Source organism: Rhinolophus sinicus, chromosome 1 (assembly GCF_057876585.1).
Source record: "Rhinolophus sinicus isolate RSI-liver-muscle chromosome 1, RSI-T2T, whole genome shotgun sequence".
In the NCBI taxonomy this organism is placed as follows: domain Eukaryota; kingdom Metazoa; phylum Chordata; class Mammalia; order Chiroptera; family Rhinolophidae; genus Rhinolophus; species Rhinolophus sinicus.
Window position 1 is genome coordinate 188,270,829 of NC_142501.1, and position 13,944 is coordinate 188,284,772.

Below are 13,944 nucleotides of genomic sequence, written 5' to 3' on the forward strand. Positions count from 1 at the left end.
ATACAGTCTCACATGCAAAACAGAGAAGCAGGAAGCAATCACAGGAAGAGGAAAGATAACACTACAAACTGACAATAACCAGAACATGTTCGCTGTGTTTTGAGTTAGCCTCTGCTTTCCATACCTTGAGAAGCATCAAATTAAAAGAATGTGACTTGAGATGACAAAAAAAAAAGTAACCACATAGATTTACAGGCATGCTCATAAGTCCATGTAGTTGCACAGCTCCAAGCAGAAGGTTTATGTTCATTTAAGAGTGGAAAATTTTTAAGTTCTTCCAGAAGCGCCATCTGTTTCTACTGGCTGGTCTTGGTTTGAATTATTTATTACAATAATCTCAGATTTATCGAGTTAACCTTTGGATTGCCTCCTAAAAATAACTATGGAATATTTAGAATTTTTCGAGTAATGTAGAATACAAGAATTAATTTTATCATTTTATTGAAAGGACTTCAAAGTCTTTATCATAACAAAATTTACATGCCCCCCCCCCAAATGTATTGTTTATCACATTTAACAGGTTTGAGCTCTACAGATATATAATATGTCCACAAGATGGCGCTAAGATAATTACTATTTTGAAAGGATTACTGGGGTGGGGGGGATAATTTCAAATAATTAAAAATAAATAAATAAAAATTTCCCACCATAGTTATTGTAAGATATCTGCCTCATTGGTCTGTTAAATGAGAAATGAGGAAAAAAAGAGTTCCCAAAATCAAAGCCAGGATTTTAAAAGCTGACAGATTTCTATGAATCTTTATGATCTGGTAAGTCTCAGTATCTTAAGAAAAATATAAGTGACTTCTTACAAGTAAAGTTAAAGATAAACTGCATGCTATGAAAGGATTAAATATAGAAACATTGGGAAAAACGCATTTCCAAAAGACAGCAAAGCTTTCCCTAGTGCAAAGTTACATTAATCTCAATGAAAGTTATTTTTAAGAAATGGAGGGAGAAAATAACAATTTTTTACATATTTGTTGATGTAAGAAACATCCAAACCTGTAGAGAATTTTCATAAAAGTTTATTTGAGCCAAACTGATGACAATTGCCGGGAAGCAAAATCTCAAAATGCTACGAAGAAGACAGTTTTGCAGTTTCTTTTATGCATTTGAAATTAAGGAGGGAACATAAGGAAGATTACATTACATGAGAGAAAGCAAGATGGTTGTCATGCGGGAGACCCTGCTCGCTGCGCCATGTGTCGTGCAGGGCAGCCTGCAGGGTCTCTGGTCCCGCTCCCCACATAAGAACGCAGGACATGGTGAGGCCAAAAAGGAACACCCACGGAGCCATAGGTAGGGGAGTCATACCACTATATTCTCTCTGGCGGCACTATACTCTCACTGGAGGCTGGATCCACACTGTCCGCAAACCGCCATCCACGCTTGCCAGCCTAGCCGCCATCTTCTTGCTAGCCCCCATTTTTCTCTCTCTCAGCTAGCGTAGCCACAGCAGTTATATTAGTGGCCAATGGCTCACTGGTTACAGCTGACAGCCAACTAGCCACAGCTGATGGCCATCCAATCACAGTTGATGGCCATTTACTACCTGAGCCAGCACCTGTCTATGTGAGGCCGAGAGCCTGGAAACTACTTTCTGGGGCTCTGCCCCCACAATGGTTAACAAGATTCTGGGCTGTCTTGAGGGTGGTCACATTTAAGAAGGAGGGGTCTGAAAAGAGGCATTTCAAAGGTGTCTTAACCTAGATGCACAGAAACAATGGGCACAGCTTGCTTGAGGCAAAGATAAGCCTTTTACTAAAGAAGTGATATGCCTGGGGCGTGACTACCACCAAGACCTACCCAGTTAGGAGTTTCTCATTAGAGTACTCTGCTGAGGTTACTTTCCATAGAAACTCTTGTCTACGTAGTTAAGAACTCCACTTATAGCTTCATGGGTTTTGTACTGTGACGACAAACCTCAGTTAAAAGTAGACAAATTTGGCAAAATCAGTTAGGAACCTAAATACCACACTAAATTGACAAGTCAATTACCATCCTCTTAAACTAAGTCACAAGCTCGGTGCCCACAGGCCATTAATATCGCCTAATTCAACTAAATTTTCTCAAGGTCTGGCTTCAAGAAGGCTCCCAAAAGCTTGAGAGCCTTAGAGAGCAGTGGAGGGTACTGGCTACATACAGTTCCTTCTAAGTGAAGGTATCAGCTTTTCTTTCTGTTTTTCTTTTGGTTTTGTTGAGGCTGTATTTTTTGGCTTAAGCTTTTCCTATACTCATCCCTAATTCTCTTTTTACTGTTTGGGAACAGCAAGAACGGAAAAGTAATTATTTCTCATTTTTCTTGGTTTGAAAGTGTCCCTTTAGTGATTATTAGCGATTTAGAAAAGTGCAGATACATTTTTAAGTTTGTTAGCACAAAGTTACACATGAAAAAATAAAATGGAGTCCTAGTGGCTTTTGAAAGCATAAAAAGCAACCCAGAAAAGAAGTCCTAGTCCCATAAGATCAACATTTTTCCTAATGGGAAACATTTCAGAGTATGAGTCATGTGTAACTTAGCTAGAAGTTTTAAATCTTTACATCTTAATCCTTTGAATCTTTATGGAGGACAGCTCTTAAATGGAAAGCATCCCATACCTAACTCCTAAATGGCCTCTTTCAGATTAAAGTATAGCATCAATTATACATGACCATATTGAAATTCCGTATTACTGAGCAAAATTTTCAAAAATTCCATAATTACCAAATTAATAGTCAATGGAGAGAAAAACGCATCCTTCGCTCTGGGTTCACCTTCAGTTTGATGGCTATTCAGTAATATTTATAGCCATAGGGAAGAGGAAATAATTGCAGTGTAGCTTTTCCATCTTTATTTCTTTGTTCAACGAACACTATCAAATCCCTGGGATATGTTGATAATGAATGAACCCAGGCAGGAAACAGAAGCTCAGAGTCCATTGCCCCGACATCCATGGCTGAAGAACAACCCTGCCAAGAGCATTGGCTCGGGAAGACAGAGAAAGCACGACATGGGAAAGAACACTCAAATGCAAATAAATATGACAGACACTGTGATTTTGAGTCACTGCATATTCAAGGATGATAAGACACCATTCTTGTCCTCAATGACTTCATAGCCTAGTTGGGAAATAGACATTTATACAAATAATTACAATGGCTACTATAATGGTACAGCTTATAACACCGCAAAGAGGTAGGTTCAAGATACAGTAACTCATGTCTACTAAACTCAAAGATTTTTTAGATCTATTTGCTGAGCATTGCCTGAATACAATGGGTAACACCAAAGTAGCATGAGATCCTTAAAATGCCCTTATACTCAAGTTGTTCTCTTTCTAGCTTAACAAGAAAAGTAACATAAAAAGAATATTGGACAGTGCCCTACCAAAGATGTAAATCCAACTAATGTTGTAATCGAATAAATGTAAAACCTATATGAGTTTCATTTTCAACATTCCCATCTCTGCCTAACTCTAAATTATAGATGCTCAAAAGGTGAGAATCTGTTGGAGCAGCAGAGGGAAGTTTGGAAGAGAAGCAATTTAGCTTGCAGTCTCCTGATTATTGACGCTACACTTCTCATGGTTTACAATGAGTTCCAAGTTAAAGGTTCAAACATTTTTCTGGAGTCATATCACACTTTACCTTTTGTTATGTCACTTTTCTCCATCTCCCTCACAGCATCTAGCCAAATGCCAAGCCCTGTAGTTATCACCATGGTGTCTCTCACATCCATTCCTTCTTTTCCATTCATACTATCTGTATCAATCCAAGTTCCCCCCAAAGTTACATGTACACTTAAAGGATTGACTGAAGAGCATTGAATAAAGGGATTATTTACAGAGGTGTGAGAGATAATGAAGCTCCCAGGGACTTACAACAGCTGGAAGCCATCACCACGTGGAGGCCTTGAAGGAGCAATATGAGGAAGCTGTGTTACTGAAACCCAGAGAGAGCTATACCTCAGAGAAAGGGGCCACCTGATAGAAAACATGGCTTCAAGCAGAAGGAAGGCAGCAACTGGGAACACCATGTCTCAGAGGTGTGGGGGTGTCGTGCAGGGCGTCCTGCGGGGTCTCTGCTCCCGCTCCCCACATAAGAACGCAGGATATGGTGAGGCCAAAAAGGAACACCCATGGAGCCATAGGTAGGAGAGTCATACCACTATATTCTCTCTGGTGGCACTATACTCTCACTGCAGGCTGGATCCACACTGTCCGCAAACCGCCATCCACGCTTGCCAGCCCAGCTGCCATCTTCTTGCTAGCCCCATTCTCTCTCTCTTTCTGCTAGCCTAGCCACAGCAGTTATATTAGTGGCCAATGGCTCACTGGTTACAGCTGACGGCCAACTAGCCACAGCTGATGGCCATCCCATCACAGTTGATGGCCTTTTACTACCTGAGCCAGCACCTGTCTATGTGAGGCCAAGAGCCTGGAAACTACTTTCTGGGGCTCTGCCCCCACAGGGGGATTTGCAGTAAGGAATAAACACCCCAGCATCTTTTTCTACCTATTCTCCAATCTCCTGCTTTGTCTCCAACTGGCCGAGCCCAGTTGGAGGCCAGATGCAAAGAAGTGCATGTGACTAGTCCACAGAGCTCATAAAGGCAGACACCAGACCTCCAGAGGCCAAGAAACAACAGCACACAATACTCAGGAAGCTCAAAGTCCAGGATGTCTCATTTAAATTATTGCAATTGCCTGCCTGTTTTCTCCCCTCTACAGTCAATTGTCCAGCCCATGTATTGGTCTCAGAAATATTGTTTGAATTCTTTTTTAGTTGGAGTTATGTATCAGAAAGGCATTCTCTGAGTACCTTCAAATCCCTCTCTATCTCTACCTGTTTCATGGTCTTATTAACAGTTATATCTCTCTAAAATTATGTTTATTTTTAAATTCAAATTGTTTTTATTTATTTACATGGTAAATACCATTCCTTACTAAAAAAACAACATCTGTCTCTCAATTGAGCACACTTAGTTAGAAAATTCATGTGTCTCTTTTTTATATCATATGTTGACATGATAGAGGATTCAGGATGCAAAAATCAATTTATTAGGCATTATTAAATACTTTCATACATGTATAGAAATGTTGGATAAGTGGTTAAAATTCTAGATGCCCATTAAATGTGCAACATGGATATTCCGTATATACCAATGAACTTAACAGAAGATGTGTTTGCAATGATTTCTGGTAACCAACTTGCTTTCTATGAATCTTTAAATACCCAATTCCAAATCTTCCAGCTCCTGGAGAAGGGCTTTCCCTTTTCCAATCTTCTCTGATTGTTTTTTCTAACTGCTGCTTGTTCTTTCAGTTGTTGAGTTACATTTAATTTCTTCTTAAGTTCTTGATTTTTTTTTGTCTCTCTCAGGGTCTCTGGAAGTTGACTGAGAGATAGCATTTAGCTGAGCTCTATGGGGCAGGAGCAGGTAGGTGCCAAATCTGGTGGGCTCTTGTTACGTCTTTTTTTTTTTTCGCTTTTTAACAATGTCTTTATAAAAAAAATACCTATAGCCTTTTACATCTACTCAAATATTTATCATTTTTAATGCTTTTCATCTGTTCCTGTATATACAAGTTACAATTCTGTCATTTCCCTTCAACCTAAAGAACTTCCTTTACTATTTCTTTTTTTTTCATTGTTCTGCTCACATTTTAATAATTTCATTACATATATTTCATTATATTCATAAGTAATATAGAACAATATTTGGCATTTCCAAAATTTATATAAATTGTATTATACTGTATGTAGCTTTCCCCAGTGAGTTTTTTTCCCCTCATTGTTCTTTTTTTTTTTTTTTTAATTAGTTTCAGGTGCACAAGACAAAGCAAAACTTAGACGTTTATCATTTATATCCCTCACACTGTGTGACTCTTGTTACTTCTTGCTTCCAGTTTTGCAACTTTCTTAGCTTCATGCTTCTTATGATTTTTAAGTGCTGTTTTTGATAGCAGCTTATCATTTCCTAGTTGTGGTTTCATATTCTGAGGTGTTTCCTCCTCATGCAGTTTGGAATTGGTGCTTGGTTTATTTCTTAAACCTGGGGATCTATAAGGTGTTGTAGCTTTAGGTTCTTAACTAGGCAAGTCACTTGGAGCTGCTCAAGATATGTGTCAAGTAATTGTTTTTGTTGCAAATGTTCCATCTAAAAATGGCTGCCAAGAAACCTGCCATATTCTGCATTTGATGGCACATCTTATTTGTGCAAGACAGGACCAGTATAACGCCAAATCTTGTACCCATTATTCACATGTAACCTGGGAGCACACGTGGCTGTCAAAATATGTTCACCATCTGGACACCAAGCAAAATATGTAGAATCAGAGGCCACTGGTTTATAAATAAGTTTGTAGTTTTTAAAGTCCCACTCTTCCATTTGTCCCCTCAGAGTTCCAAATCCCGCTAGTACGAATATATGTCCATGAGGGCTATAGTAGGCTGCATTATGACGACGACCAGTTCCAAAGTCAAACACAGGATTACATTTCAAAGTGAAAATTGTCGCTTTGGCAGGTATAAAACCATATACAGCACAGGACTCAGTAGAACTATAATTCCAAAATACATCATAAATGGGGCCATTTTTTGGTTATTACACTACAGCACTTTCTCCATTTGTTGCAATGTACTGCAGCGTTTGCTCCTCGTTGTAGGAAGCTTCTGTCTCGTCAACATCTGTACTAGCTATTACCAACACAGCAGGAGCATTTTTATTCCATAGCATTCTAACCTTATCTTCCTTAAAGAAACTTGTATTGGCTAAAGCTGCATGAGGTCCATCAATGTTGGGGTACAGGCATAATCTAACAAATGAAAGTGTACCTTTACTTCTTGGAACATAGACAGCCATCTTATATGGTTGGGGTCCAGGAGATAACACAAAATCATAATTTTTTTGCAAATGCAATTTATTTCCAACTGCATTGAAATTGTTGTTTTCAAAGAAGTGAACTTCACTGTCAACATTTCAGGCATAAATAATTTCATCTTCTGACCAGGATGGACCCTAATTTTGCATTTTTTTCTGGATGAAAGACTTCAAACATGTCCCAGTTTACACATCATAAAGTTGTAGGGTAGGAATCCCAGCTGTGCCATCTTTAGAAGTAATGTAAGGCGTCCATGTTGCCAGGATAGTGTTTTCTGGCAAGAATTCAAGGCAAACTGCCTTTCGGGGGGGGGGGGGGGGGTCGAAGGAGTGATGTAGTCCTGTGTGAGTGACATTGATAATATTTATTTTTTCTCTGTTGCCCCAGGCAAACTAGGTCCCATCCTTACTAAAGGTATAGACTTTGCAATTTCCCCCACATTCCCTTGGAAACACTGTGCTTTCTGTGAAATGTGGTGGTCCACTCAATAAGTACAGTCCTTCTGATCCTTGGACTGTCAAGAGTGACGTGGTTGGCACCATGTTGTCCTGGGAAAGCTATGTTTACTTTTTATGTTCATCTGATTATCATCTACTTCCTCAAATAGAATTAAGCTCCCTGAGAGCATTGGACTGTGCTTGGTACAGAGCGGGCACTCAGTTATTAATAAATGAATGAGTGCACATGAATGACTACTGTATGCTGAACAATGTGACCAATGCAAAATGAATCAGTCACAAAACCTGAATGCAAGAAAGTAGAAATAAATTCACCATTTTAACATCCACCATCCAGACCTCCTTCACCTTAGAGGGAGTTCCTCAAGATATGTGTCATTGTCAGAATGCAGAATTGTCACCTTTTATTACAAAAGCAAAAAGGGAGAAATTACCTGTTTCTCTGCACAATGGCAGCCAAGACATGGGCATATGACCTATATCCAGCCAATCAAATGCTTCCACTTTGAACCTTGGAGGAGTAACAAACAGAAACATATTCCAATTATATCACTTCTTGTTTCAAGAATCCATTGGTGATGGTTATATCTTGTTAAGTATAACTATCTTGGGCTGATATTACAGATTTTCCAGATCTTTCTTGTCTATCATTAGATTAAATAAGAGCTGGAATTAGAGTTTAATGTGAGGTTCATCCAATAAAAAACTGATGTTATGCATATATATCCTACTGTCTTTTTAACAAATGTTACATGTGGCATCTAGTGAATGAATAAGTCAAAAAAGAACTAGTGAGTGGGGCAGATGTGTTTTTATTTTACCATACAATCCACAGATCTAATATTATAGTCATAGGATGTAACTTTTAAGTTTCCTAAACATACCTTTCAAATGAGAATTTATTCTCATTCATTGTGAAGGTGTCATGGCAATTTTTAACATTAAAAAGCTGTTTCTTTTCATTTCTTATAAAGAAAGCAACTAGACAAAATCAACAACAGCAAAGAAGTCATGTACTTGTCTAATCTGTTTCATGAAATTAATTTTGGTATTTTGCAAAAGTCTTCAAGTCTCAACGTAATAAACAGTATATATAAATGTTCAAATGCTTTATTTGAACTATTTTATTGAAAATTCACCACTAATTCATTAAAGGAGAAGAAATAAAGACTAGAAACAGAACTTAAAAGGTCTTTAGAAAATGGTAACCAATGGTTTTCTAATCCAAAACCACAGAATTTCCAGTTCAATTCAATCAGGTGAATATAAAAATATACATTACTATTGGCTGGTCAGCCCTTAAGTGTACATCTAATCTGAGACACCATTCTTGCAAATAGAGGAACAATAAAGCTACAGAGGTAAGGACTACTGAGAGGGAAAGGTTATATTTATGGGGTCATACCTTATGTTAATGATGGTATAAATAAAATGATAATTATTACTAACCGCTTAAAGGTCCTGTGAGTCTTATGTCAGCCTTTGGTTAAAAGCCTGATTCTAGGTCCCATATTGGTAATTAAAGAATTTCTAATTTAGAAGGTGATTTTAGAGATACTGTTCATGAAAAAAATTTTTTCATTGGTAGACAGTGATTACAGAGTACTAGATGTCAGATAGATTATGGATAGAAAGAGCTAGATGAGGGAGAGATCCAAGATGGTAGAGTAAACACAGTGCTGCATCCTTCCATGAACACATTAAAATTACAACTAAATTATAGAACTATCAACGAGGTAAACCATCTGAATTCTAGCCAAATGGAAGTCCTATGACTGAAAATATAAAGAAGAAACCACAACAAGACTGGCAGAGACACAGGACAGGCCCAAAACCTCCGTGTGACTGTTGAGGATAGCTCAGCCATGTAGGTTTCCCCCGGAGGTGCAAGGAACCCCAGGCCCCCACACCAGGCTCCCCAGCCCGGAATACTGGTGCCAGGAAGAGGAGACCCCAAAACATCTGGTTGTGAAAAACAGTGGGGATCCTGACCATCTAGGTGGGATGGAAGGCTGTAGCAAACCCAGACATCCTCTTAAATGGCCAGTGAACAGACTCACTCGCTTGCAGACACCTTGGGCTCCGGTAGAAAAACGGTGACTCAAGAGGCATCGAAGACATACGGGGAGAAGAGGGAAGACTGAGGTGTGTGGCTTCAGAGGGAGAAGTGTTGGTATTTTCCCTGTGTGAGTTACCCCTCCTAAGTAGCCGGCAGCTGGCAGGTGGGCACCATCTTTCCTGTATTGAGCCTACCCCTACCACGGCCAAATATGAATCTGATTGGCCTGGTGAGCTCCACAGCAACATCCTGCTGACTAACTGGGATTCTGCCCAACTCAACTCCCCCAACACTGGAGGCACTTTCTCTTCAAGCAGCCAGCCCCACCTCAACTGCATTCTTTCTTGCAAAATTATCAGAATCAGAGTCTGGCAGGCCCCCAGTGGGCAGTTCTAAGACTTTTGCTGAGTAGCTCTACAGTCAGTACTGGCACCAAAACAGAATTTACATTAAACTGGTGGCCACAACTCATCCCACTATAGTGGCTCCTTGAGACCCTGCCTCACCCAACTTGCATACCACTCCAGGCTCTATCAGCTGCTGTATCTTATGAAAGAACAAGAAAGAAATCCAGAAAAAGAATGAAATGAAATGGAGGTAAGCAATCTACCAAAGTTCAAAACAATGGTTATAAGGATGCTCAAGGAACTTAGTGAGTACTTCAACAAAGAGATAGCAAGAATAAAAACAGACACAGAAACTATAAAAAAAAAAAAGTCAGAAGTGAAGAATAAAGTAACTGTGATGAAGAATGCACTAGAAGGAATCACCAGCAGACTAGACTAGAGGATCGAATCAGCGATTTGGAAGACAAGGTAGCAGAAAACATCCAATCAGAATGGCAAAAAGAAAAAAGAATCCAAAAAAATGAGCGTTTAAGAGCCCTCTGCGACAACATCAAGCATAACAACACTCGCATCATTGGGGTACTAGAAAGAGAACAGAGAAAGCAAGAGATTGAGAACCTATTTGAAGAAATAATGACTGAAAACTTTCCTAACCTGGTGAAAGAAACAGACATACAAGTCCAGGAAGGGATAAAAAAAGATATTTCATAAAAATGGAAACAAAACGAAACAACAACAACAAAAAAACTGGAGTAGCAATACTTATACCAGACAAAATAGACTTTAAAACAAAGAGTATAAGAAGAGACAATAAAGGACCCAGTAATCTCACTTCAGTGTATTTATTCAAAGATATCCAAAATGGTACTTCGAGGGGACTTCTGTGTGCATATGTTCATTGCAGCATTGTTTACAATGACCAAGATGTGGAGGCAGCCTGGGTGTCTGTCAATGGATGAATGGATAAAAAAGAGGTGGTATATATATACAACAGAATACTGCTCGACTATGAAAGGTAATGGCCTCTTGCCATCTGCAGTGGCATGGATGGACCTGGAGGGTGTTGTGCTGAGTGGCATATATTAGACAAAGAAAAACATATGCAATGTGATTTTGCCTATATGTGAAATCTAAGAACAAAATTAACAAACAAAACAGAAACAAACTCATAGACACAGAGAACATTTTGATGGTTGCCAGATGGGAGGGGGTTTAGGGGCCTGCGTGAGAAAAGGGGAAGGGATTAAGAAGTATAAATTGGTTGTTACAAAGTAATTATGAGGGTATAAGATATAGCATAAAGAATATTGCCAATAATATTGCAGTAACGATGTATGGTGTCAGATGGGTACTGGATATGTTTAGGTGACGGATGGGAGAGGGTTGGAGGGCAGAGTGAAAAAGGTGAAGGGGTTAAGAAGTACAAATTGGTAGTTACAAAATAGTCACGTAGATGTAAGCTAAAGCATAGGGAATATAGTCAATGATGTGGCAATAACTATGCCAGGTGGGTACTAGACTAGTCAGGGGGATCACTTCTTAAATTATATACATGTCTAATCACTATGCTGTACACCCAAAATTAATATAAAATAATATTGAATGTCAACTGTAATTGAAAAATTTTAAAGGGGGGGAGCTGAAGGGGAATAAGAGATCCAAATTTCCAGGTCTAAAACAAATAAGTCATGGGGATGTAATGTACAGCGTGGGGAATATACTCAATAATAAAGTGACAGCATAGTACACTGTCATATGGTTGCTGGACTTATCATGGGGATCACTTCTTTAGGTATATAGATGTTGAATAACTATGGCGTATACCTGAAACTAATATAATATTGTATGTTAGCTATATTTTAAATAAAAATATTTTTTTTAAAAAAGAAAGCTAGATGATAGAAGATAGATAATAGATATTCAGATAAATTGAAAACTTTCTGATATGGTATTGAAAACAACACTAATTTTCTTGGCTGTCATTATCAGTATAAAACAGTGGTTAAACTTCAGAAATATTTCAATATACAATTTCTGCAATTTATTTCAAAGCACTGAATGGTTCCCCAGTATAAGAAGAGTTTAAATCATGTTATTACCTATTAAGATTATATAAATCACACGTCAGCAGCATATAATCCACCTACACCAGTAATTTCTGATATTGGTTTACAACACTCCAGGATTTCTCTGCTTATCTTGAAGGGTATCATAAAATTATTAAAACAAAATTGACATTCTTAATTTTTAAAAATGTCTTAAGATTGTAAAAGAGCTCAGTGAATATAGCTAAATAAGTCGTAAAATACTGCACTCCAAAACTGCAGGAAATCCATACTCTTTACCTGTTTTAGCTAAGCAAATTGATGGCTAAAAAGTCAGGGAAATTACTCCTTAAATCTCTAGAAAGATTATTTGTCCGATGCTATACTGCCACCCAGTGGCAGTTAATGCTAATTGGACCAGCAGGACTCCAGCCAGACAAGAGAGCTTAAAGGACAAAGATGCTCACAGCAGGGAAGGAGCGTCTGCAAATGGTCAGATTTCAGTCACACCAGAACTGCCTTGTACCAACATGCATTATTTCAGTCTCAAAGATGCAAGACCATTTAGGAATGACCAATGAGGAAGCTGTATCATTTCAGTCTCAAAGATGCAAGACCAATGAGGAAGCTGTATCATTCAAGACACCACAGTTATGTCTACAATGTTTAAAGAATCCAGTGGAAAGTGAAAAATTAGGTCAACTGTCCAAATATTTGACTCTACATAAATTAAAACACAGGGACTGACTTTTCCACTGTATACTCTTGGGCAACATATATATATATATATATATATATATATATATATATATATATATATATATATAAAATGTGAGATTAGAATCTGAGTATTTTGCATTCTCTAGCTAATTTCCATGACATTTCTTGTGAAATGTTCCATGACATTTCTTTCACATGTAAATGCAATGAAAGAAGAATCTGTCTGGTTCACAGCTGTATCCTAAACTCAAAACAGTGCCTGTCTGATATTATGTTCTTAATACGTACTTATTGAATTGATGAAGAAATGTGATTCCTCCTACAATACTTTAGCGACATGGTCTTTTATGTTCACAGATACGTTTGAGAATCTGCTAATAGTAATAAACTTTTTCTTCCAAAATATGCATATATAATTATTCATACAGTTTCATGGGTTTCTTGAACTCTGTCACTCATATTTATGGACCACGAGTTAAGAAATTCTGCGCTAAAAGGAAATTAACACCAATTTCATAATTAGGAAATTGAGATGATAAATTGCATACATCAGTTTTGCTTCCATTGCTTCAGCTATTATTGTCTCAGATCATGGTCTGAGAAGAGTTGGGTATATTGATGGTAAAACTAAAACTAATAGGAAATAAATCAGTTCTATTTGAAAGTCATACTAAATATGAAAAAATATATGAGAAGACAGAAAAAAAAAAAGATTAATCTGAGACATGGAACATTCAGTCTACTGTCGTTCCCCTTCTGTTCTTCAGAGATGTGCCCAGTGAGCTTAATGATCAGCAGTCTGAGAGGAACGAGAATCGCCAGGTCCAAAGGCCCTAAAGAAGGCACTCCTGGGATTTTACCCTCATCCTGCCAGAAGGACCAAGTCAGCACCCAGAAGTTTCCCCATACGGCAATAATTCTGTTGCTCAAAATGACTATAACACTAAGACAGTGTCCAAACTCTGGGCTCTGAAATCTTCATTGCACTAGTTGTTGTATAACCTCCCTTTTCTGTGCCTTAGGTTTTGCAACCTTTCCTTACCTGCATCTTTTTAGTAGAACATAAGAATTTTTCAATTGTTCTCGTTCTCTCCAAGTGTATTTTTAAGAGCAGATATGGTGTTGGTTTGTAAACTCTTGGTTTGCAACCTGGAGAGTTCCCCCAGGTGAAATTTGATACATGGGTCAGGGAGGTACCAAAGAAAGAGGCAAATCATGCCAGATTGGTAGGTGACAGGTTTAATAAGCAAGATTACTTACATATGAGGCTTGTCTTGCGCAGCTGCAAGACGTGTAGATCTCTGCACCCTCCCACCAGAATCTTAAAAATTTATATAGAGGCCTTAATGGGGTTCAGTCATGTATACCATCCAGATGGTCTCAACAACACATTGCTCTCTCAGTGCTGCATCCTTGAAGTGACTGTTAGTGTGAGAATAGTAAGCAGAC

General features: G+C 38.3%; 1 pseudogene; it reads right to left on the reverse strand.

Annotated features, from left to right (window-relative positions):
* Positions 1-5,209: 5,209 nt before the first annotated feature.
* LOC109452733 (eukaryotic translation initiation factor 2A-like) lies at positions 5,210-6,837 on the reverse strand (annotated as a pseudogene).
* Between the last annotated feature and the right edge of the window lie 7,107 nt (positions 6,838-13,944).